Source organism: Rhamphochromis longiceps, linkage group LG3, assembly GCF_057381845.1.
Source record: "Rhamphochromis longiceps isolate RC_006_pf linkage group LG3, R_longiceps_female_GT1.1, whole genome shotgun sequence".
Lineage (NCBI taxonomy): Eukaryota > Metazoa > Chordata > Actinopteri > Cichliformes > Cichlidae > Rhamphochromis > Rhamphochromis longiceps.
In genome coordinates this window covers 20,253,239-20,274,903 of record NC_140559.1, presented here as the reverse complement: position 1 = coordinate 20,274,903, position 21,665 = coordinate 20,253,239, and the positions used below count along the sequence as shown (strand labels likewise).

The window sequence follows — 21,665 nt, the reverse complement described above, 5'->3', positions numbered from 1 at the left end:
AAATCCCCCAAATCTGACACTCCCCCTGTTTTCTGTCCCGTTACTAATTTCAGATTGTTTACCAACTGTTTGATGACATCAGCTTTTCTGCTGTCTTAAAAGTCATGTTTCTGTTTTTGTCTCTGTTTATTGCCTGTTTCTGTTAAGTATTCATTAATTCAGTGTCCTCTGTGTTTTTGGAGATCAGCTGTTACCTTATACTTACAGATACTGAATGAAACAAGTGGCAACACAAACATAGCACTGGTATGATGTGAGTACAGATAATCACTGATTTGGCTATTAGTGTTCAGTATCCATTGATGAGCTTTAATTGGTTGACACATTGTTTTACATTCATGAGTACACAATGTTTTCTTAATTCAGTCATTTATTTTTCAGTGTTGTTGTGTTTGTTTGTTTGTTTTTTACTTTGTTTTGTTTTTTCTAATATCTGCTTTGTTTTCTGACATGTAGAACCAATCATGGTTTTAGGGGTTTAACCACACATGATTGTTTCACTCTCTGGCCTAACCTTCATGTGTATGTTCAGAGTCTTTCCTGGTGGGTATTAAATTTGGTCATCTCAGAATTAAATCTTTGCTCTTTGCTGTTAATGTTGTGCTGGTATCTTCACTGAGTGATGGCCTCAAATATTTGGTTAACGGAGTGCTTTGAACACTGGGATGACAACTGAAACTTGGAGGCCATGTTGTTTTCTTTTCTTTTTTTTTGACAGCCAGAATTTACTGTATTTGGATGAGAGGGACATTCTAAGGTATCAGCTAACACTAGCTAGTTAACCTCAACCAGGAAGTAGCGCTGAACACATCACAGTCACCTTTAAATGATGATAATCTTTATCTACAATGAAATAAAACAGTCACCTTGTTAGGTACACCCCCTTGCTCACAGTATTATTCCATTCATCCATCCGTCAATTTTCTTCTTCTTACCAGGACTGGGCTGCAGGGACAGCAGCCTAAGCAGAAATGCTCAGACCTCCCTCTTACGGAACACAAAGGCGTTCCCAGACTAGCTGAGAGATATTACCTCTCTAGTGTGTCCTGTGTCTGCCCCGGGGCCTCCTCCCGGTGGGCCATGACCAAATACCCAGGAGGCAACTTGTCAGACACTCAAACAACCTCAACTGGCACACTTCAATGTGGAGGACTAGCAGCCCTACTGGGATACTTACACTCCTCCACTTGGGGCAGGAACTCGTCCTTGACCCTGACTGGACACGCCACTCTTTTCTGGCTGAGAACCATGGCCTCAGACTCAGGTGCTGATTCTTTTCTCCCCCGGTCCCATGTTTTTTTCATGTATTGCTGCTTACATACAGCCAATTTTGACTTTTGTGATATGTTGTTAAAATGAGGAGAAAATGATTGTTCCTCCCGTGTCTAAGGTTTGACTAATAGATGGACTCTTCTTTCCAGCACCTTGGCATAGACTTTTCCAGTGAGGCTGACAAGTGTGACCCCCCTAGCTGGAACACACCCTCTGGTTCCTGAAGATGGGAACCACCACCCTGTCTAGAGATACTGTACCTGATCTCCACACAGCATTGTAGACGCAGGTTAACCAAGACAGCCCTGAAAAAGTCCAGAGCCTTCAGGAACTCAGGGGAAGCCTCATCCCCTGAGTTGGTGGCATGAGTTTTTTACTGCCTTAGTGACCTTGCCACCAATGATGGACAGCTCGTCCCCCTTGTCCTCAAACTGCTGCTGGTGTTCTATAGAGGAAGGCCTGTTTGTGCCTATCACCTGCCTCCAAAGTCCAACAGGCTAACCAAGCCCAATAGGACTCTTCAGCCTGATGGTTTCCTACTGATAACTTCAATGCTGATCTCCTTGTATCCATGCTGGGTGTGAAGCAGGGGGCTGAACAAAGGCAAGTGGAGTTTGGAAGTCCTATGTCTGACAGTTTGGTAAAAGGGCTGTGGGGAGGATGGAATCAAATGACTCACAGTCTGTTTCATCACCATCCTGCAGTCATATTTGAGGGAAGATGATTTTTATCAAAAGTGTATTAAAATCCAGCCAGTGTATTAGAAACTACACAGTCTCACTACTTAAGCTCTTTATATCAAAAAGTGGAAGCATCACTGGTGAGCCGAGTGTTTTCATGTTATTATTTAAAGTAAAGTATCGGCCTCTAGTGGCCACATATAAGCCATGTGTGAGGATGGTGTTCATGTAAAATGTGAATCATAGTGTTCCAGTCAGTCATCAGTGTGTCTCTGCACAGCTGTAATTAAAATGTGTTCAGAGGGCCTCAGTGTCTGAATGGTTCCAGTTCAGCTCCATAACAGCAGCGTCCCTGGTTTGATTCCTGTGTTTCAGCTCATATCTGCCTCTCTCACTGAGGGGACGTAACTACATGGACATGGATTTGTTCATCAACCAAACTACAGATCACTGAGAGCAGAGGACGTTTGAATTTTTTTAATTATATTTTTTTCTGTGTGAAATGATGAATATCTTATTACATAAGTTTGAACATTTATTTATTTTACCTTTTCATTTGCATTCACGGTGGACTAGACATTTTTTTTAATTGTTATATTTTAAAAATATACTTTTACACATGATAGGCACCCACATTAAAAACCAATAGAAAAGCTCCTACTCAAAGGAAGAGGGCGGGCTTTATTTTCGGAAAACAGACAAAAAGTTGCAACTCATATTTTATGAAAACGCTTCGATGATGATGTCTCTTTAGTAATTAGAAAAAGTGAGTCCCCCACCTCTGTGTTTGAACCAATAGAAAGCTGGTGCTCAGAGGAAGAGGGCGGGCTTTACTTGGTGTCAGTGACAGAAATGAAAAAAAGCTCAAATGAGTGAGAAGGACGATGAAGGAAACATCTGTGCTGTGTCTGCTCTGTAAGTAGAATCTCTGTGTTTGTTTGAATTCTTGTACTTTGACTGTCTGCTCTCCTGATAACTGATGATGGAGGAGAAGACATGAAAAACAAATCAGGCTGAATTCAAGTTCAAACACCACGAGGACCAACTGCAGGTCTGAACTGACTCTTTATCTTTGCTCAGGAGTCGAGGAAACACAGCAGGCAGTGAAAAGCTGAACAGATTTCATCACAGTCGATCTCTTTCTGAAAGTGCGCTGACTTAGTATAAGGATATGTTTACACTGTTATGTTTTTCAATGACTTGTGCCAAGACAGTGCAGAGCAGCCACCTGAACGCTACTTCCACAGAAGTTGATTATCTTGTTTTATCCTTAATTTTACTATATACAACTCTGGATATTTTATTTTTTTTTTTATATATATATATATATATATATATATATATATATATATATATATATATATATATATATATATATATATATATATATATATATATATATATATATATATATATATATTTTTTTTTTTCTCCTCTCAAAAGTCTCAAATCAGAAGTACTTGACTGCTTGGTATAACTCTTTAAAACAAATAAACTGTAAGCTGTAAGCTGGAGAGAAAATAGTCTCACTAATTAAAATATCATCAAGCCTGGAAAAGTTGGGGGAGGGAGTAACATACACGAGCCCCCCAACACAAAACTGAGTAAAGCGAAAGGTTCTAATTACAAACTTTAAACAGAAAACCGACAGGGCTGTGCAACAGACCACTGGGCAGACAATTATTACATAAAGAAAGAACAGTCACGAGTAAAAGTTAAAGGGTAACTAAGGCAGGCTGGCCGCACACAAAATAAAAGCTAGGGTTTTAACTAAGGTAAGCCAGCTTCACAAAATCCTACTCACAGCCAGCTAGCAGCTCAAAACTCTAATCAGGCTAGGTTTAAAGCATGCACCAAGGTTCGACAAAGGTCAGCAATATGAAGAAGTTCAACAAAGATCGACGAGGGAGGCATGAAGGGCAAACTGCATGTTCAGTCCTAAGCAGCAGCCACTGAGTGAAGGACCTCCAGCCTTTTGTAGCCACAGGTGGGTACGATCAGCCACTGATTGCCTCTTGGAGCATCATGGGATTCCGGGGCAGCCAATCGTCCGTGTGGTCTGGCACACTTCATTCTGCATAAGAGAGGGTTGGCACGGGTCTCCCAGTACCCTATCACACACGAGTCCTGGAACACATTGATTTACCTAGAGGAAGGCGGGGCCACCTGAGGCCGGAGGCCGTAACACCATATATAACCCTGTGTAAAGTTAGAACATCTTATTATTCATAGTTTTATAGAAAGAGTAAATGATATAATAAATAATAGAAATAATAGAAAACAAGAACAACCCTAGGTAAACCCGTTTACTGTAACCAGGCTGACAAAAAAGTCTCTAGAAAAGGTCTAGAACCAAGCATTTGTTTAAAAGTTAACTAGTAATGGGTCATACTTCACATGAAAACCAATATAGTTCCAAAGGCCAGATATGAATGAGGGTGGGGGAGGTTCAATTTGTCATGTTGCAACAAGCTTAGCTTCTGTCTTGCTAGCTTGTGCTGCGCTCAGTGAATCTGCGCTCGACAGTGCAGCCTAGGCGGATAAGTCGAACACAGATCCACTGAGCTCTCAACACAGACAGCATCGTCAGAAGAAAAGTTGATAAAATGAATTAAAAATTTTGTATTGTTCGATACATATGCGTACCGAACCGAAAGCACTTTATCGAACGGTTCAATATTGATACGAGTATCGTTGTACCCCTAGTATATATTATATTATATTATATTATATTATATTATATTATATTATATTATATTATATTATATTATATTATATTATAATATTATATATAAGCTTGCAGAACTGGGGTAACCTATGACAACCGGAAGGAGTGTGTTTGGAAGCATGGTCCCACTTCTGAAATTCCGATACATAATCTCCAATAAAATATGGTAGCGGTAGTGTGATGGTCTGCGGCTGTTTTGCTGTCTCAGGAACTGGAATAATTGCTGTGGTAAATGGAAACATGAATTCTGCTGTCTACCCAAACATCTTGAAGGAGAATACCTGGTCATATGTTCATTGCCTCAAGCTGTTTTGAACTTTTGGTTCTGCAGCAGGAGAATGATCCAAAACACACCTGCAAGTCCACCTCTAAATGGCTTAAGAAAAACAAAATGAAGATTTTGAAGTGGTATAGTCAAAGTTCTGATCAAATCCAATTTAGATGCTGTGGCATGAATTTAAAAAGGTGGTTCATGCTTGAAAATTCTCCAGTGTGGCTGAATTACAACAATTGTGTGAAGATGTGTGGGCCAAAAAATGTAAAGGACTCTTTGCCAGTTATTGCAAATGCTTGATTGCATATTTTTGCAGCTAACTTACTGCCAAACAAGTTAATAGGTTTCCTCTCATCAACCACAGAACCCTTCCCCACAGACATCGTGTCGACTCCAAACCCACCTAAAACAAATAAAATGAGGAATCGCACTATTTAGTTGAATTATGGGACATTTCTGGTTTTGTGGCACATTTGATTGGTAACAACCAACAAAACTTAAATGAATGAGATTTCAGGTGTGTAGTTACTTTTGGCCACAACTGAGCATTCAAAATGCACAGTTTCGCTCAAACAGAAGTTAACAGGGGGAATATGTTGTTGATATGAGGTGTCTAAAGAAATGAAGGAAGAATGCAGATAACAAATATCTTTTAATGCAATGAAACAAGTTCTGCATGTCAAACCACAGCAGCTACTTCCTGTTGATTCTAGTCTGAAGCTGAAGACTTTTCACCATAGTGAGTTCTGGTTTGGCTAATGTCATGTTCATGTTGTGAGAAAACGTTTGCTTGGTGCTCTGTGGTGAAGTGTGTCAGACTGCACTGAAAAGGGGGCCATCTCTGTGGTTGTGCACCTTTGACTTCAGACAAACACCTACCAATTTTATGCAATCAATTCTTGTTTCTCACCAGAGGTGTAAAGAAATGGGAGAAAAACTGTGAAAACCTGCTGCAAGTTGCAGAAACTAAAACCTAATCTCTGCATAATCAAATGTGCAAAAAAAAAAAAAGTTTTGCCACAGCTGTGTTACCTGAGCTATTTTTCTTCCACAGAGACTGACATAGCTGTAGTCTACTCAGCAGTGAGAACTAACAACATAATTTATGGACAAATAGACGTCACAGCAAAGAGGAAAGGAGGTACAGCTGCTGTTTATCTTAACTTTGGATTGAGACATATTTCTGGGCTGGGTCTTTCTGTGTGTTCTCATGGTCACAGTCCAAACATGGAGTTAGTGGAGTTGGGTTAATTGGAAACTCTAACTTGTGCACCACTGCTTACTGTTACTTTCTGCTGCCTCACTGCTCTCTTACCCTGTGAACACAGCAAAGAGATGGAAACAGGGCTGGACTGGTAATCTGGCATACCAGGCATTTTCCTGGTGGGCAGATGCACTTTTGGATCGATGGGTCAATTGAAAGCCTATTGCACATCATCTCTACATGCACTGACAGCAGTCTGTTTGTAAATTTTCATTACTGACACTGTATTGCCCAATCACATCACTGAACATCTTCGGGCCCTCCCTTACCTTTGCTGCTCATGCAGAAGACAGATTTTAGTGTGGAAGAAGTGAAGGAAAGTTAGAGCTGAAAAGCTAAGAGAGACGAAGTAACCAAAAGTAAATGCAGCACAATGGGTCAAATTAACTGGCTGTCAGGGCTGCTGCTGCACCATCAACAGGAGTACAAGCAACGACTAGTAGCTAGCCCTAACAACTAAGATCTCCAAGAACATACAGAGGAGATTCTACACTGGTGTCATTGAGAGCATTTTGTGCAACAACATCATGGTGTGGTACGGGAACTGCACAGTACAGCAACAGAAAGCCCTGCAGAGGGTTGTGCGCACAGCTGAACGCACTATGGGAACACCTCTACCAGCACTGCAGGACATCTACGCTGAAAGGTGCAGATCCCAGGCCATCAGGATCATTAGGGACTCCAGCCATCCAGCCCATAAATTGTTCAGGCTGCTGAGGTCAGGGAAACGCCTCTGTAGCCTGAAAACAAGAACAGAAAGGTTCAGGAGGAGTTTCTACCCACAAACAGTGAGACTCCTCAACAAAAAACGCAAACCGGATAATATGCTGGACAATCTCACACATAGTACATAATTCGCACTTTACTTTTTTCTTTCCTGAACCTTATCTTATCTTATCTTATTTTATCATATTATATACATTTGTACTTATGTAAATATGTATATTTTTATATTTTTATAGTTTTTTCTTTCTCTTAGTTTAGGTAAAAGTTTTTTTCTAGTATGTTTCTCACAGTCGGGGGGAGTATTTTTTAGCCAGGAAAAACATTTCACTGTATGTTGTACTAGCTATAACTACATGTGACAAATAAATAAAGAATTGAATTGAATTAACAGTCACATAAGGCTGTAACCAAAGACGAAGTAACCAAAAATAAATGCAGCACAATGGGTCAAATTAGCTGACCAGATTAACTGGCTGTCAGGGCTGCTGCTGCACCATCAACAGGAGTACAAGCAACGACTAGTAGCAAGCCCTAACAGTCACATAAGGCTGTGACTCCATCCATTTTCTTAGCACCTGTTTAGTCCTGTGGGAGCTTATCTCAGCTGTAAGGCAAGAAGATGAAAAAAACTGGAAAGCAAAATAATTCTGGTTGATAAAGCTCCACCCAGTAGTGAACAGAATGAATATTTCATGGTTCCTGTTTATACGTGTCACTGCTCGGCCTGTCTGACAAATATTCTGTGAGAAGCTGGGAGCAGCAAAAGCTTTGACTTTTAATGTCACTGAGTCTAGTTGATGCAAATTATTCAGCTCTGTGGGTTCCAGATTTGACTCTAGCTGCTTCTTGAAATTCACAAAAGTGTGGGCGGTATAGAAGCTCTCTAACTTCGGTCTGAGGTGGTTCCCAGTAAAATCTGAAATGTGTGACACAGATAGGCTGAGATTGGAGGTCTTGACTGAATGACAAAGCCTGCAATCATGTTTCCTGTTGTTTGAACTGTGTGTGTTTGTGTTCAGACTTTAAAACTGAGAAAGAAGTCGTCCCAGAAGTAGTCCACTAGTCCAACCACTGACGTCCAGCTGCTGGTCTCTAACTGGTCCCTCCAGCACATCAATCCGGAGGGCATCCATGTATTAAAAATATTTGTATATGTTTTATGTCATTTTATTACTTATTTAGTTATTGAACATTTAACGTTTTAATTATTAACATGTTTTGTGTTCTCAGTAACTTTACTATTGTATAAATGCTATTTAAGCTTGTTGGCTTTTCCTCCCATCGTAGTGATCTGGTTTCAGTCAAATTATTAAACTTTTGTTTTCCTCGTGTGGTTCTGTGGGTTTCACCAAGGCGCAGATGGAAAATTTGACTTCTTCCGCTTTGGTTGTGGCTAACCAAAACTCACCTTATTTTACTGCAGAAAACAAAGAATAAGTATCAAACCACAACAGCGGCAACATTGCATGAATGTAAACTGCACAGAGACGCTTCAGTGCTGACTGTGTGTCAAGAGTTTTCATGTCTTTATTTCCTGTGTCAAACAGAAACCGCCAGCAGCAAAAGAAGTAAATACATCTAATACCAGCTTCTTGTGAAGTCAAAATTGTCTTGTTTGTCTGCTGTTCAGACAACAACAATAACAACAACAGCATAAACAAATTTTCAACAACTTAACTTTAGACTTCAAAAAATAATTACAAGTATTTTATAACTGTGCTTCATTGTAGGTCTGCTAGGCATAGAGGAGAGTAAACCTGTCAGTAGACCACCATTGTTTTTATTTTTGTTTTTGCAAAGCATTATTTTATCTATTGTTTCTCCTTCTGGGACTCATTCAAAGCTCCTGAAGCTTATTTTCTAAGTATGTCTTTCGTGAAAAGATTATATAAAAACAATATGATATTTTGGAGCTATTGATTGCCAGCTTAACGCAGAGAATAGGGTTATAAAAACACATTTAATGTCAGTGTCTTCATCATATTATCCATTAGGCTGGTTTACGTCTTGTGATCCAGCACAAAGCCCCACCTCTTGGATTATTTTAGAATTGCCCCTTATGGAGCTGGTGTGGAACATTTTTTGGAAAAAGGTCTGAAATAGTGATACTCGTGGCTTTCAGATGTTTAGCACCCTCTGGAGGAAGATGGAGGATACTCACAAAAAGCAAAACTGTTGTCTTTTGCTTTCAGACTGGTGACCGAGGTAGACTGGCAATCAAGGATGTTTTTCCCAAGGACATTTTAGAAAATGTTTAATTCACTTACTGGTAAAGACTTTTCTATACACTCAAAGATGAAGTGAAAAAGTCGGTCACTATTGGAGAAAACATGGTATTTGTGTGATGAGCAAACAGCAATCTCCAAAAGTTGATTCTGTTCATCTGGACGTAGCATTTTGTGGGAGAAACGTTTCGTCACTCATCTTCAGTCTCAGCTGACTGCAGGTTTCCCCAGTCTTATAAACAGTACATTTGCATAATGACTGAAACCAGCCCAGTGAGTGAATGGACTCCGCGAAAGTGACTCTGCGCTCAAACCAGCGTTCCTCCCTGTCCAAGATAGGATAGCAAAGCCCTCTTTTCCACTTCTTCCATGTACAAATTGGCCACAATGGGTGAAACTGGGGAGCCCATGGCACACCCATGTTTCTGCCTGTAGAACTGACCCTTGTATGTGAAGTAGGTGGAATGACGACACAGTTCCAGAAGCAAACACACTCGGTAGATGCTGAGAGTGGTCCTGTTGCTGAGGTTGGGGTCATCCTGTAATCTCTTACGGACTACCTCCAACGCTTCCCTGACTGGGATGCAAGTGAAGAGAGATGTAACGTTGTACGAGACCATGGTTTCATCTGCCTCCATAATGACATCGCTCACCTTTTCAACAAAATCCAGGGTGTTGTGGATGTGGTGTTCAGAGCTGCCCACCAGCGGGTTGAGGATCGAAGCCAGAAACTTAGAGACGTTATAGGTAACCGAGTTGATAATTCAGACAATCGGTCTTTAAGGTGCACCCTGTTTATGGACATTCACAGTAATGTTTCCAGCTTTTCCTGTCCAAGCACAAAGTATCTTCACAAAGAAGCTTAACTACTTAGAAGCTGAGAATCATACGGGGGGATAGATGTTGCCTTTGGGTTTGAAAGTCAAATTGTGGAAGTCTTTTACAGAACAGAGTGAGAGTGCTTTGCAGATTGGAAGCAGCAACAAGGAGTTGAGGTTGTTGCATTTCTTAGATGTGCCAGTTTTCTTGGCTGTAAATACATGACAGTATAATATTTATGATTTTTTTTTCTCATTTTAAAAAATGTTTCTGAAATATAACAGTGTGATCCTAAGTGGATATCACTGTTATATCTTGGACACAAGGAAGTCAAATCAGCTCCCTCTGACCCGTATCAGTGGAGAACAAAGTTACTAGAACTCCCTGCACTAGAACATGAAGTATGATAATGAAATACTGTGCCATAAAAAAGACATAAAAACTATATCAAATATGAATGACTTTTTTATTTTTAACATCCACAGTTTAGTACAACTACAGTAAGTATATTATTACAGTTCTGTGAAAATGTTGTAAATTTTGAGCATCGGGAGCTCGTAAAACTACAAATGAAAAATTAAAGCGATCATTCTTTCTGCTTTTAATAGCTCAACCCCTCCTAATAACACACCTTTGTTTAGCTTCTCTCTGTATCATACCTTGTTACTGGCCTTCACATGGCTGATTTATTTTGTGCATTTTCCTCCTTTTTGCCTGTTGGTGTCTGTCTTTTGTTCATGTTGTCGGTTTTACATGAACAACATCATGACGGTGACTGCCCAGAATTCTCGAGCCTGTCCATTTCTGTCATCTGTCTTTCCCTGAAGGCTCAGCGTGAACACTGAGAGCTGCAGGAGAGTACTGCTTGAAAAACACATCCTGGCATTTCTGCATGCTGCCGTTCAGCATGAGATTAATGGGGATCCTGTTTCTGTTTTTGTTTATGTATCATGAAGATCACATAAACAACAATCCCAACATATACAAGAAAAACTACCAAGCAAAATATAAATTGGCGAAAGTCATTCTCCTTGCCTCCTCCCTCCTTCCCTCCGTCCTCTGTGTCTCCTCCTGGCTGACCTGCAGGTGAGAAACAGGTGTGAGTAGCTGTGGGGGTCTCCTAGTGGGTGTGTGAGTTGTTAGCGGCAGCCATTTCATGCTGCTCATGTTCCATGCTCCATGAAAGCACCTTACTTACTGTTGTGACAAGCTGGCGCTGGTGGTACCAATCCCCGCGCATGTAGGTTCGGACGAGTACAGCCGAGGAGACCTGGCTTATAAAGTGTAATGTTGCTGACGGCGAATAAAGGTCTGTTATTGGATTTAACCGACTGGTTCCGTGTTATCCGGCTAACCTCCACACCACATGCCCGCTGGACCGGCTAGCCGCTCCTTCCTCGCCAGACTGCTGTTACAAAGTGGCGCCCGAACATTGTTCTCTGGATCTTCATCGTCATCCGGACCGACAGACGGTGGGCTCGGATGTTTTTCCCGTGTTTTTCAACGATCGACACTTCGGCTGAGGTGGCGTGTTTTTTTTTCTCTTCGTCTGGCTGTATTGGCCGGGCCGATAGGACCCCGTGAAGGAGCCGACCCCCCGGGATTTCAACGACATTTGCAGGCATGGAAGAGCGCCGACCCATCGCTTGACACGCTCGCCTGCGAGGGGGAGTACTCCGTGAGTAACTGTACGGTCCGTCGGACCGCTAACTCAGTGCTATTGGACCGTTACGACATCGGCGGTGCTAAAGCTAAGGCTAACGCTACAGTGACTTTGACTCAGTGTTCATCCAGAGGGACGTTTTGTTTTGTGTGAAGCATCAGAGTGTGCACGGACGCTCTCTGTCTGATGGATATTAACGCTTAGGTACTCTGTGGGAACGCTCTTTCACTTTGCCATAACTTTTGTGAGAGAGAGAGTGGTTTCGGCCATACTTTTGAAATGGCGTCCCACCCAGACACAGGCAGCGAGGGAGACGGCTGCGACTCAGATGCTGAAGCTCCCAGCCTGACTAAGTACATCATCCCTCGCTCTACCCCTCATGACCTCAATCTTAAGGTGGAAAGCTTGCAAGAAGAGGTGGAGAAACTGCGAGTCTGCTTGCACGATTCGCTGGAGCTACAAAAGAGCCTTCTGAAGCACTTGGATGGTGGCGCGAGAGGGGAACCGGGGGAGCAAACACCTCCTCAGAGAACCCCCAACCCAGTGGCTTTTTCCACGCCATTCACGCAGAAAGGGATTAACACAGAGCCCCCTCCGCTTCTCCAGCGTCAGTCGGCGGAACTCTGCAATACATCGAGGATGATCGCCGCAGCGCTGCACCAGGCCAAGCTGGAGCCCCCAGTGTTCGCTGGTGACGGCGGAGTGTCACCGGAGGAGTGGCTCCAATCAGTGGATAGCTACAGATCGTCGCTGCGCCTAACCGACTCGCAGGTTCTGAGTGAGCTCCCTCACTTCCTCAAGGGAGAGCCCAGTAAATGGTTTAGGGCCCTCAGCTCTCACATTACTACATGGGCACATTTTTACCAACTTTTTGAATCAGTGTTTGTGTCAGCTGATAACCAAGAGCACGTTTGGCGGGGCATCCTCGATCGCGTCCAATCACTAGAGGAGCCCCTCCCAACGTTTGTAGCTCACATGCTCGGTGAGTTTAATAAGCTAAGGTGCCCGCCGCCGGTAAGTAAGTTCATTAACGAGGTATTTGCTAGGCATGGGGCCCCTAGGTACCTTATTTCGGACAGGGGCTCACCTTTTGTCAGTGAGCTGTTTGATTCTGTTCTCTCCACTCTTGGGTCCACCCACCGCCTCACGACGGCGTATCATCCGCAAACTAATGCGACCGAAAGAGTGAACAGAACTCTCAAAACGGCCATCCGTGCATACGTGGGCGATAAGCACGCGTCGTGGGATAAGTTCATGTCCCAAATCTGTTTCGCGCTGCGCTCAGCCCCCCATGAGAGTACAGGACTCAGCCCTGCTATGATGTTGTATGGTAGGGAGCTGGAGACACCCCTTGACTTGCTTACTAAGCCGTCTGGAGAGAGCGAGGAGTCATCCATGCCCTATCCGGAGACCCTTAAAGCGTCGCTTCAGGAGGCCCACGATCGAGCCAGGGAGACACTGGCTCGCAGCCATGCTAGGCAGAAACGCTACTACGACCTGAGACGCCGGCCGATGACCTATGCAGTCGGAGACTTGGTGAAAGTCAAAGCTCATCATCGATCGGACGCTCAATCTTGCTTCACGGCCAAGCTGGCACCCTTGTTTACAGGGCCCCTCCGGGTTACTCAGAAGCTTGGGGAGGTCAACTACAGATTAGCCAAGATTGACACTGGTGAAGACGCAGGAGTCTTCCACGTCGTGAACGTTCAGCCATTTTACTCCTGGGACTCCACATCTCCTTCAGGGCACCGGACTTCGTCCCAGGAGAGCCTGGATGAGACTGAAACGGGGGAACAGCCCTCATTCCCGAGTTCAGGGGATATCGGAGCAGGCGGGCACCCCGCTGAGGGCGCCTCTGAGTCGCCACCGGCCAAGGGGGAACAATATCATTTGAGACCCCGCCGGTGCCCCAGAATCACTGAGGGTTGGACTGCTACCAGGTGGACTAACCGTCATCATACGGACAGACTCAATGTTGACTGAGGGTTGGTTTCATACATGTACATGCTGTAATTGTTCTGTTCATAAGGGGTGATTACTTGTTCTGTTCCACTGAGCCCTGGTAATCGTGGCCCGTGAGAGCCTTTGTTTGGTTTTCTGTTATACTGATTTGAGTGACCGGTTGTGTTGTATGTCTGACTGTTTCCCTTGTCTATGACCATCTCTGGAAGATGGATTGGCAGTAATACTGCATGTTCTATATTGTTTGCTTCAAGCACTAATTTTGTTTATTGACTGTACCAATGCTATAAGGTAAGGGTGTCTAACAATTCCTCCACAACCTGCTTAGTACCTAATGTAACTATGTATAGTGAAGAAGGGTAGCGGGAGGAGGGTCACCTGGGTCCGGCTGAGGACAGCCTGCGAATTGCCGGGGGGGTGATGTAACAAACCTTTTGGGTTATAGCACCACTAGGGGGGGTTGCCCAACTATTGTAGTAGCTGTGGGGGTCTCCTAGTGGGTGTGTGAGTTGTTAGCGGCAGCCATTCCATGCTGCTCATGTTCCATGCTCCAAGAAAGCACCTTACTTACTGTTGTGACAAGCTGGCGCTGGTGGTACCAATCCCCGCGCATGTAGGTTCGGACGAGTACAGCCGAGGAGACCTGGCTTATAAAGTGTAATGTTGCTGACGGCGAATAAAGGTCTGTTATTGGATTTAACCGACTGGTTCCGTGTTATCCGGCTAACCTCCACACCACATGCCCGCTGGACCGGCTAGCCGCTCCTTCCTCGCCAGACTGCTGTTACAAGGTGTCAGCTGTCAGGTAGGTGATGAGTGAAGAACAGAACAGAATCCATTTCCTCTTCAAACTGCTGTCAGACATTATCTACTGCACTCTGATCACATCACTCAGACCAGCTGCTTTCTACAAAGTCTCATCAACAACATCTTTAGAAACAAACATCAACAACCAGGAAGCAGCTTCACCTCTGATCACACACACACTCAACTCTACTCACTCACCTGGAGGATCAACAACTCTCAGGTAGATGATGCTGCTGGGTTTCCATGAGTATGTTTCTCTCATGATTATACGACACTGATATGTTCCAGCATCATTAATCGTCACATCCTTCAGAATCAAAGACACGTCTCCATCCTTCATCTGTCTGTCCTGCAGATCCACCCGGTTCTTAAAAGATGGATGCTGGTTTTCTGGAACAAAGTGACCGTCCCGGTACAAAAGGACATATTCTGATTCCAGGTCAGCTCTGCTCCACTCTACAACTATGATGTTGTTGTTTGGAGCTCGACATGGTAGAGTGACAGCCTGTCCAGTCTCAGCTGTGATGATTTTCTGGTCTGAAAGAGGAAACAACACAGAGCAGAGAGGATGAAGTCAGTTTCTGCTTATTGTACAACAGCCAATCAATGTGAGGATCAGAGAGATACCACTGAAATGCATGTTTTTTAATTGGTTTCACATTTACCTCCAATTTACTTCCTTTTACTTCCTGCTCCAAATTTCCTAAATATTTTAATAAAAGTTTTATATTTTCAAATTGCACCCAAATCCTCCCTATAGCAATTTCATTTATACAAAATGTAAAAAATATTTATGAGAAGGATCCAGTTTACTTAATGAGCAAATAATTAATAGATGGAAAATGGAACGAAAGCTCACTGGGAGCTTAAAATAAAACACTAAACATTTCTGAGCTGAGAAAAGGGGATTTTTTGTGTGTGATTTCTGACTTCAGTAATAACACTTTAAACCGCAGCTTCATGTTGGAAGCAAACACATAGTAGCTCCGCAGAGCAGCTATTATCTGCAAGTAACCAGAAGAACAAGGCAACATAGATATTAAATACCTTACAAACTACAAATATTTCAGAGGGTAGCATGCCATTGTAACTTCCACATTCATACATGTCTTCCACTAATATTCCAGCTGTAATTGAGGCCGGGAAAACTTCAAGTAAAAATATGTCACTGGAAATAATCACATCGTGGCTTTGAAGGCACTGGGATCAACACACATTCAAGCAGACACTCTACAAACAAGGTGGGTCTCACTACTAATAACAATTACTAATTAATAAGAGCTCTACAATAAAGCAAAGTACTATTACAAAGGAGTATTCGCACCACATTAAGAAAAAAAATATTTTGGGGGGAAATAAAGTCCAAAACATGAACATAGTCTCCCATAACGTGCCTTGTGTGGATAAGTTAATGAACTCCTACTTCAGAATCAGTTTTAGTAACAACTGATGCAGTTTGGTAGAATAAAGAGGATATCTGTTTTTACAAAGTCTTATACACAAGGCATTTTGTAGAGGGTATAGCTACTGTGGCAGTTTGACATGAAACAACAACTTTAATCTTCACGTTTCAACTTTTTTTCAAAACATTTTTTTTTCATGTGGGTCTAATACTCAGTCACAGCAACCATTTTTACCAGGGGTGATTCTAGTTTCAAACATTTAGGGGGGCTCGGTCCCCAGTCATTATGTCATGCACACACATGTCCAGTCTTTAAAGAAGTTAAAGAACTATTTGTAGCAAAGGAGATACGATGAGAAACATGTACAACATTCAGTCTCTTGATCACATAGAGGCAGTCCACCAAATCAATCTCTTGAAGTAGCATTATTAGCACTATTAAAATCATCCTTCTACTACACAGACCTGTACGCAAAGCAAACTTGCAATAGAATTACCTTCTATTAAGTTTTTGAATTCATTCAAACCCTCCCTTTATTATAGAGACTGAGCACAGAGCATCATGAACCCCAATTTCACGAGTGGAAAACAGATTTGTAGTGACATCGATGTAGTGGCAGCCATCCTGTCCATGTTTAGAGAGATATGAATCCTGTTAAATGCTGCTATTCATGTCAACATGCTCTGTTTAGGATGTTCACTTACATTTTCTTCAGTGTGTTACTGGAAAGCACACAAAGCATGAAAGACGTGAAAAACTACTTTGTGAAAAATGACTTGTTTTTCCAGCTAACTTCACCACCTGCTCCCTCATTCTTCCTGTTCTTGTACAACCTCTCTCTCTCCATACTCCTCACTCAACTAGAAACTAGAATATGACGAAAATATAATCTTATAATAATTATTATATGTATGTTGTAAAGCTACAGCTTTATAATTTTGGAGAATTTGACTACATATCCACTCTTATCAGTTTCTTTTTGCTCTCTCTCTCCCTCCCTCTCTGTCCTCCTCTCTCAGACTCTGTCCCACCACCCAAATGTTTACTGTCACATAAACTCCATATCAATTTTTAAATTGAATACAGACTACTGCTGAACACAGAAAGGTAATGTTTTATTTTGTTTTTTTCATTTTGACTTGCTGTTACTTGGGTCTGGAGCTGAACTATAAAAAAACAACCTAAGCCAAATTTGATAAGAGGAATAGAAATTTTTAACAAACTAAAACAATGATGCACATGAGCTCCGTGGCTGGCAACCATATACACCTGTGTAAAGATTTATATTTTGTTTACCCTTTTCCCCACTCTCCCTCACCTCGCCATACTTACCCTGTTTGGTCTCTTGACTTTCTCATCACTGATTGGTTCTTGAGTTTCTGTCATTAATTAAACTGGGCTAACACACATTATATAAGGACCTCGCTCCCTTTCACACACTCTTTTTTTATGCCAACATGGGACTGCAGCTGAGGTGAGTTTGATTTGTTCTTCTCACCTTAAATATTTATGTTTAAGTTAATAACTTTAAGCCCAATTTTGTTTTCCCTTTCAGCGTTTAGCAGTCAGTGTTGATTTAAGTGAAATAAATCCAGACATACGGCAACTAACTGATAGTTGTTCTCTGTGCATTCTGGTGATAACAACTCTAGGATGTTGTTATCACCACCAGTGCTGTTACACTGAGCCCGCACAGAGGCGTTGCTGCTTCAGCTTGTCATTAATAGGCTAATACGACTGCAGCAGAAAGATGCAGAATGAATTTCATGACACAGTGATGCAGATTTAAAACACTTTAACTGAAATATACTGTAGCGACTTCCACAGTCGCTAGAGGCCGGGGATGAAGCCTGCCTATTTGCCTGACGCGCTGTCAACTTACGCAATAATGCCAGAGCTGGAATTGTTTGCTTGTTTATTAAAGTGCTTTGAGAGTTTACAGAGTAATGTCATCGGCTCCTGATTCAGACTCTTACAACGTCACAGGCTCTAATATAACGAAGCGAAACATGTTGTGCAGCGGTCAACAAAAACTACGGCTACCCAGCCCTCCTCTCTGTCAAAATCAAAACCAGTGAATGACAGACTGACAACGCCCATTTATGTCACCGCTAGCACCCACGTGACTCCCATAACAACCAAACAAATAAAAACCCAGTGATCATCAAAATTCAATACATTCAATTATGGCTCCTACATATACCAAAAGTTCAAACGGTTGTGATAAACGTTGCTGTTACTTACAAAGTATCTTATTAAAAATTAAGAATTTATTTTTATTTGTTCTGTAAATAGCATCAAAAAAGTTAGCTAATGTAATTTAAATCACTCGATATTAGCTAGTTTAAATCTTTAAATCCCCTAGTCTGCTGGTATTGTTAAATAGGAGGTTCAAAGGGAAGTTAAAACGTCCTAACGCGGAAGCGCTGCAACAATTTGTGACGCACTTGCTAAACTGCAAGACTTAATAAAATCAATACAAAAAAACGGACAAAAAAAATTAATCGTAAATTTTAGTGGCACATTTATTCGGCTAATTAACTCCTTGTGTCTCAGTGTCAAAAGAAGAAACTACACACAAACACGGTTCCAGCGTAACAAACATAACCGAGTTGAGTGGCCAAAAAACTGCCTCAGCCGTCCCCCTCTGCACCTACAACAGAGAAGAAAGGCTTTTTGGTTTGAAATTAAAGACAAATCTCACCTGCACGGATTGAAACGAGGAGGCAGACTGACAGCACATTCCTGATGAGCGATACAGACGTTGCAGCGGACATTTCAGATGTAGGTCTGCGGGACGGGACACCGGAACTTTATGCGGATAACAAAAAATATATTGTCCCCTTGTCACAACTAAATTAATTGTAAGTTTTGAAATAGAGCAAAAAACACACTGACCACAATGGATCCGTTTCGGTTACCTGGGCTTTAAATATACGCCGATGACGAGCACAGATCTGAGATCAGTGTTACATTTATAAGCTACGAGGACGAGCCTGGGAATCAAGCAGGGTAGAATTAAAAGCTGCTTTACTTTACGAGAAGAACATCTTTGAATATCCGAGAATAGAAATAACAGTTCCATTCAGTTATGTTCAAGTTATGGCCAAAATAATCACTTCTGTAGTAGCGGCCGGTAATAAACCAGTCCGCATAAAGGAACCGTGCTCTTTAATGAATTCAGCACAGACTTTACATCGTACAGGTAACAGGGAGACACAACAAGTTATCCATCTAACTATACTCTAACTCTAAAACTTTACCAACTCCGCTTTACTCTTATTTCACGACACCACCCTCTAGTGGTGCAATATGGTACGATCATTGCAGGACACAACGTCTACTCTCTCTTTATGAACAGAGTTCACCAAATAGCGTACAGAAATAAAGTAATTCACTGTTTAGCAAGTCACACATACACTTGTGAACTTAAATGCTGCAATAGTTATACCATCAGATTACTACAACTAGCAAAGCTTAATAAGCCTGAAACTATATTGCACTCCTACGTAACATGAAAAGAAATTATTATTCCAGTTTTTCCATGACAATTTTTTCTTAGTGCATTGGTGGCAGAAAATCTGTTCTTTTTAAACCCAAGCTAGAACAAGTAATAACGTTTCTCTAATGTTCTTTTTCCAAGCAACCTTTTATGGTACAATATAGTCAGCGAGGCTTGTACCTGACGCGCGGTCTTCTGGCAGTAGGTGAACCAGTAAGAGTGTGGTGCTAGCAGTGTCAGCGTTCTTTTCAGTCACTGGGCGACAGCGTGCTAGATGAGATGAGAGAGATGAGTGGCATTCCAAATCTTTCCATCACTCAGCAAGAAGGCATTCAAGCCTTTGGCTTTTTTTTCTTCTTTTTTTTTGTTTTGCCTGTCCCGTTTGGCTCTTTTGCATCAGAATTATTGTCTAAAGGTGAAGAAAGATGCCCAACGGATTTACTTTACCAAATTGACCATCCCAGACTTGCCGTAATGGTCTATTTGATTCACCTTTTATTGTTTATTTTATTTATTTATTTTATTTTCACTTGCTAGATACGGGACAGACTTGAATGAGGAAAAGAAAAGGGAGAAAGGAAGAGGGGGGAAAAACAGCGGAGAAGAGGGATGGGGATAAAGGGCTAAAAAACAAAAAACAACTAAATAAGCAAACAAAAAAAATCCATATATCGATCACCTGGATCACCTGTTGAGAAAGAAAAAAGAAAACAAGCAGAAGAAAACGAGAGCAATACAATAAACAACATCACAATGATATATGGGAATATGACAGTAAATACTAAATATTAAACATTATTGTGCAGCACATAAGATCGACAGCGCACAGTGTGCTTTGAGGTAGGAACCAAAAAGGGTGTAGTTTGTGTGTGTGAGCACCCGTGTGTACACCTGTGAGCATGGACGCGCTTGTTTTTAAAAGGTTCCTTCATGTAATGATCTGCTAGAGGGTGTGGGGCATGAAGCAGGTATGGAGGAGATCAAGACTCCAGACATCCAGAGGCCCCCAGAACACAAGAGACCAAGGAAGAGCTCCCCCGCTGACCCCAGTAGACCTTTGGCTTTTGTTACTGTTACAGGAGGGGTAAATCTGGGATGTCCTTTGGGAACATGGTGGGGTTTCCTTATCCTCACACTCTTTCCTTTCCCCAATCTTATAAACAGTACCTTTGCATAATGACTGAAACCAGCCCACTGAAGGAACAATGGGAGGTCAGTTCCTTGATCGTTAGTTAATCAATTAACCACTGACCAAAGACCACTGATCAATGGCCATGAGCAGCATTCACAGAGAGTTGGGGAATGGCTGCAATCACAGCATTGTAAGATGGTGACAGATGTACCCTGTCAGTTCCTTAATCTTAATTATGCAAATTCTCATGACAACTTTTGGAGATTTACTTTCCTGGATGATTGAGAATGTATCAAGAAGCAAACAGCAATGTTACCATGTTAGTATTAATGTACACTAACACCAACCTTTGCACATAACAATTAACAATTAAAGCTAGAATTTAAGAGAAATCATCCTTTGTCACATATGAGGCCAACATTTAAAGTGGAGCGCTTTCTCAATATGTTCTTTAATACATAAAATTATTTTATGTATTAAATCATGTATGCTGTGTGTGTGCAGCCAGTTACAGTCATACATATTTTCAGAAGCTTGTATTTAATCTCTATAAGAAACAGTCACATTAAGCAGCACGCAAATTACACATTTATTGAGAAAATTACGTATTTTTATTGGAAGATCATGAGGGAGGAAACTATATGGTTCTCCAAAAGAGGAAAAATAAACCAAAACTCCATGTTATGGAGTTGACAAGGTGCTGACGGTGGAGACACAAATCTGACGGTGGTGACACACTAGTAGAAAACAAGATATTATTTCTTTCAAAGTGACAATTAAACCTTAACAACCTTTGTAATAATTTGTAATATCACAAGACACATCATAACAATTCTGTTTTTGCACATGTTCTACATCTTAATAGTTCACCAGTAAGTAGCTGCCTACTACTCCTTGATTCCTAAAGTTCTCTGTGGTTGTGTGTTTCGACCCTGCTGGACTTTCTCTCCTTTTGTCTCTGTGCTTGTTTCCAAAACCTTCTCTTCTGTCTTTTTTCTCTTCCTTTCAGATCACTGGTGTTCTTTATTTCTCCATCTTTCCTTTATGAGAAACTCTTTCTTCAGCTCAGGCTGGCTGTTAATTTTGTCTCTTTCTTTTTTGATACTCCCTGTTCCTTCTCTTTCGTTTCTCTACTGTCAGCTTCCCCTTTGCTATTTTAGCCTGAAATGTACCATTTTGTAATTACTATAATTTTTCTGAACCTTATG

General features: G+C 41.7%; 1 protein-coding gene and 1 long non-coding RNA gene across 2 annotated transcripts in view; one reads left to right on the top strand and one right to left on the bottom strand.

Annotated features, from left to right (window-relative positions):
- Nucleotides 1–21,665, top strand: part of LOC146673334 (coxsackievirus and adenovirus receptor homolog) — a 189,769-nt gene that overhangs the window by 17,211 nt on the left and 150,893 nt on the right. The gene's annotated exons all lie outside the window — the stretch shown is intronic.
- Nucleotides 14,928–19,030, bottom strand: LOC146673344 (uncharacterized). Its single transcript, XR_014910522.1, has 3 exons — nucleotides 18,745–19,030; nucleotides 18,528–18,634; nucleotides 14,928–14,957 (listed from the first exon to the last, which is right to left on the bottom strand). It is a non-coding gene; the product is annotated as an uncharacterized LOC146673344 (long non-coding RNA).